Genomic DNA, 5,000 nt, shown 5'->3' on the forward strand with positions numbered 1-5,000 from the left:
GAGGGTCGTTGGCTGAGTTGTGTTGTGGTAATGACTTGGTAATTCTTAACATGCAGTAGGACAATAGGAGATTTTCTTGGTCAATTTACATGTAATACCTATAATGGTGCTAGTGTGGTAGATTATGCAGTTGCCTCTTGTAATAATCTCCCGCTGATAAAGTATTTTTCCACATCAGTCATGACGGGGTTCTCTGATTATTGTTTCGTATTTTTGCCTTGAAAGTTGAACCTTGTAACAGTACAGAGAATTTAGTAGAACTATTGCCGCTTCCGATATCATTTATGTGGAGTGATGAGTTGAAGAATGAGCTTTGTAAGCAACTTAATAGTACTGATGTATTAAATGAAATGGACAAGCTATTTGATTCATCGAGTGAAACTGAAATAGAATCCTTGGTTAGTAATTTTACTAACGTTATAGTCAATTCGTCAAAAAAAGTTGTCTGTGTAAGAAATGGACAAGTTTCAAGAAAAAAGCAAAGGAATACAGTCCAAAAGCAAAAATGGTTCGATAGGAATTGTCATTCTTTCAAAAAGGAGTTCCGAAACTTAGGCTACTTATTGTTCACTACAAAAAAGTACTATAAGCGACTTGTAAAACGACTGAAAAGAAATTTTCAAAACGGCATGTTAGAGAAAATTCCATTCATGGAAGACAATAATCCAAAAGAGTTTTGGAAACTTGTAAATTCTATAAAGGCACACCAATCTGAAAGTGTGTCTAATGAGGTAACGAGAATTTCAAAGCGGAACCATTAAAAAAAAATCCAGCCAATTGTCGCACAGTATGGTGACTGTATAATTGGATTGAATTTCTCAGCAAGTAGATGGAGTGCAATTGGAAGCCATTGCATTGTAGCCCATCCTAACCAGGGTCTTATTCAAAATCAAATCAAATACCTGTTATAACCAAGGCTATACAATAGCTCGACACTAGAAAGCGTACAAGTTAAGGCTATGAGGAGCCTCTTGTTCATTATATAGTACTATATAATCACCTGTTTTCCCTTAGTTGGCTCTTCTTTCTACTCACTTTCTTCTTCTGCCTCAGACTCCTCAGGCATTCCACATTGACCATATCTCACTTTAGGGTTTTCAATAATTCCAAGGCCTCCTTAAAAAACCTTCTTCTTGATGGCTTACCAAATTTCACCTTGTATTTCTCATATTGAAACAGGTCTTTGGCTGGCATTACAGCCGTGCAATAATAGGACATGGGTACTGACATCGATACTAAATTATTAGATTAGAAGTGTGTTCTGTGAGAGTGGGCAGTAAAATTCAGCCTGTGGAAAGCAGCTGGCTTAAGTGTAACATGCTAGCAGGCTTTGTTGGTGACAGGCTTCTAATGCTGTAAATGTTTTGAACCCAGGATGTGATATGTTGGTGACTGATGTTTCGACTCCATTTGCAGGATGAATTTGCTGGTTGTTTTAATAACTTTTAGACTAAGATAACCCACATTTTGTACACATGCTTAGTATACTGCTTAGTATTTATTCCTCTAGTCATGTTCCCCATTAGCGGGTAATGCCAAACATTTGACATAAAGTTTATCAATCAGTCAATCAATAAATCGAGAAGAGTTTGATGTTAACATGAGAGAGTACAGTGGTATACTACACAATACCCAGCAACTTGTTAATAATTTATTCTGTGCATTTCCAGTTTGTCAAAAACTATGCACAGTAATTTGAATAACAATAGTGGTACAATGTTGTGGGGTATGTATTGCTCCAATACAGGATGTAGCTTATTCTTGACTACGAGATTCATGCGATTGTGAAATTCGCAGCAGGGTATGGGTTCTAATTTCCAGTGAGTTGTGTTAATGGGATTAAAAAATCTATCATCATGTGTACTTTGCGGTAATTTAGTTGTCATGCATCTCACCACCAGCGTTAGAGAAGGAGTCCAGACAATTTTGACATTGTTCATGCGGTGCAAATGGGTCAGCGAAAATAACATTCGACGTCGCACGAAATTCAAAGAAGGTTGAGCGTCGGGAGAGAATGGCGGCATGTGAGCCAGGTCCGTATTCTCTTCGTCTCAAACGAGTGTTCGGACCTTCGCTCGCTAATACTACATGCTGGTATGCTGTTTCGAGTGAATGGTCATACAGACCGAATCATAATACGATATCAAGCACAGTGCCCCCGTTTATCGGTGATATTGTCGAAGTATCTATCCACGACCTAGTCGATAACAATGGCGCGAAGGTCCATCCATCATGGTTTGGCTCAGGAAGGAAGAAAGATACGGTGGTCGTTTCCACTCTTTTTGGCATTCTTGCTAAAGCAGTACGAGGAAAAAAGCCACAAGACGATAAAGTAATCGGTTCATTGGAATTCAAAATTATCAAAGCTTTGATCAATTCCACTCCAATCGATGAAATGGCGGGAAGAAGTGAGATTCTCGCCATCTTCCCCGAAACGCCGCCAACTTCACCAGAGGATAATATACCTTCCAAAGTGATAAAGCCCTGCAACATAGAATCAACTCTGACTATTAAGCAACCGTTCGAAGCCTTAAAAGAGTTTGAAATGTGCCACATGGGTCCTCGGCTGAAAAAGAAGAGAGCAGGGTTAGTTGCAAACGAATGTTTAGCCGTGTTACAGCAAGAACTGACTTCTTTTGCGCCTGACCTTGGGAAGGTCTTCGGTTATGGGTTGCTACACTGCGCCAAGGATAACCAAAATTTTGTACGTGAGGTGATATCGACTGCTTTGGAAACAGTCGCCGAGAAACAGGAATTAAAAAGGCATTTGCCACGATTTTGTGCGAAGATCTAAATACGAGGTATTTGGAATCGCTACGAGTTCCTCACTGGCTCCAGCTGTACGTGAAGTTGACCACAAAACTTCCCAATAGATCGTGGCAAACACTTCTGAATTTTCTCAACATTGGTCGTAGCGGGGTAAGTTTTATTTTTACAAGCTTTTTTTATTTGTTGACAATCGGAAATCTTTTGTCTGTTTGCTCGGGGGAGAGGGAGGGAAGTGGGGTGTGAAGAAATATAAAAGGGTAGGAATTTGATTCATTCATTTGTCCAGATCCCAGAACTTTTTTATTCTTTAAGGATGAGGGGGTTCTATTAAGCCAGGGTATGCAGCACAGTTCACACTTGCGACATGACAGAAGATATTTTGCTGCAAATCGAAATGAAATAACTCAAAGCACTGTTAATGCCTACAGTGTTTACTGCACAGTGAATCATTTACTTTAGGCAGAATTTTTCCTTTATGCCAATATGGCATTGGCTTAAAGTTGTGCCTTAATTATTTTCAGTAATATTTTTGGCAAGTAGGATGTATATGCCTGTTACTTAAAGTTGTGCATTTAAATAGAAAACTCAAAGTTGTGAATTCTCTCTACTTTAAAAAGAAATCAACTGATGTGTGACTCCTGCTAGCCACGAACCAGATTAGAGCCCAGAAAGATCTTGCCTTTTCTGTGACAAGAAATGTGTTCCAACTGGAGCCACTTGCCACAGAACTGAGAGGTTATGGGATCAGCCTCAAGATGGCACTAATCTGGCAGATTAATCTGAAACTTGATGGGCGACCTCTTTCAGGTATTTCAAGGAATTTTTGGAATTTTTTTATAATAATAATATTAGATCATTTAGAATTACAAAGAAATGTTTTATGTCCTTTATCAGTTGCTGATTCCAGTTGAACCTCTATTTAGCAGCCACCTTCTGCCTGGCCTTAGGAGTGTTTTCTATTGTGTTTACCCCTATTAAGTGGCCACTCAAAATTTAAGACACCTAGTTTGGCGTTTTGGAAACGATGATGTACAGAGTGCAAAATAAAAGGTGACAACGGATAAAAATCTTTAAAAACATGTTTATTATGATTGTACTGACATGACTCCATGTTTGCAAAGCAATTGATATGAATTTCGTTATGTGCAACAGTAGTCAGGACAATATGCAATGCATGTTTGTATTTGAATAAACTATGTTTGTACTAAGCCTCTTGCCAGTTCCTAATTCCTCATGACAGAATCCTTATAGCAAAAGGCAATCACCATTACGACACCAGTCCATCTCGTAAGGAAATTAAGCCACCATCCCCAAGGATGGTGGTTTAATAGGTATCATCAACTGTAAGTTATAGTTTGTTTAATTATTTATAGGAAAAGAGCAAGTATCTGTTGGAGTTGTTCCAATGATGGGAGCTGCAGGGAAAGGACTCAATGGTGCCCAGATTGCGCTATCTGTATTGCCTATTGCAATTGCCAACTGCGCGGAGAAGAAGTAAGCCCAATTTTTATCTGATGTACCAAAAATGTTCTACAGATCCTCTATTTACTTCCTTTCTCTCCTAAAAGGTAATCAATATTTACATCTGATATTAGTCAAATTATATAAATTGATATGTATAATGAAGCCCCCAAAAAGAAAATAAATTTTACTGAGTGACATGGTCCAAAAACAGCCAATTACCACATGAAATGAACTTGTGATAAACAGCTTTCTTTGAGCATTGTTGACATTCCAAAAGTTTGTCAGTGGTCATTGGCACAAATGTAGGAAACTATGCAAAAGTCTGAAGGATTACAAAATTTATTTCCTGTTTCATTGCTCGAACTTCTAGTTCATGACATCTTAAATATGTGTGGTTTATATGAGTCAAAATTAATTAAACTATAGTAGTTTTATTAATGAAAAATAAGTATCATATTTGAAAATAGCTGTTTATGAGTTTTTTTCTTTAACCTTTTGTTAAGGAGTGAAGTGAAAAAGCTGATTGTGCGGCTCAATGAAGAAAAGAAGGTCGTTAAAAAGTTAGGTCTCACTGTTGATGGGAAACATTATAAAGTTGAATTTAAAGGTGAATAGCATTACATGAAATGACAGGCTTTAAGCTGCCAGATATACCAGTTTGTTGTATTTATTCTTACTTCAGATATTTTCATCTGTTTTGCATGTCAGATCAATAATAGTTATTGCAGTTGAGTCTGCAGTGAAATATTCCTTTGTTTAAAAAGGTA

The 5,000-nt window shown here is 37.7% G+C and overlaps 1 pseudogene; it reads left to right on the forward strand.

The window, feature by feature from the left end:
• Positions 1-2,014: 2,014 nt before the first annotated feature.
• LOC138053671 (uncharacterized) lies at positions 2,015-3,038 on the forward strand (annotated as a pseudogene).
• Positions 3,039-5,000: the final 1,962 nt, after the last annotated feature.

Source organism: Montipora capricornis, chromosome 6 (genome assembly GCF_036669925.1).
Source record: "Montipora capricornis isolate CH-2021 chromosome 6, ASM3666992v2, whole genome shotgun sequence".
NCBI classification, from domain to species: Eukaryota; Metazoa; Cnidaria; class Anthozoa; order Scleractinia; family Acroporidae; genus Montipora; species Montipora capricornis.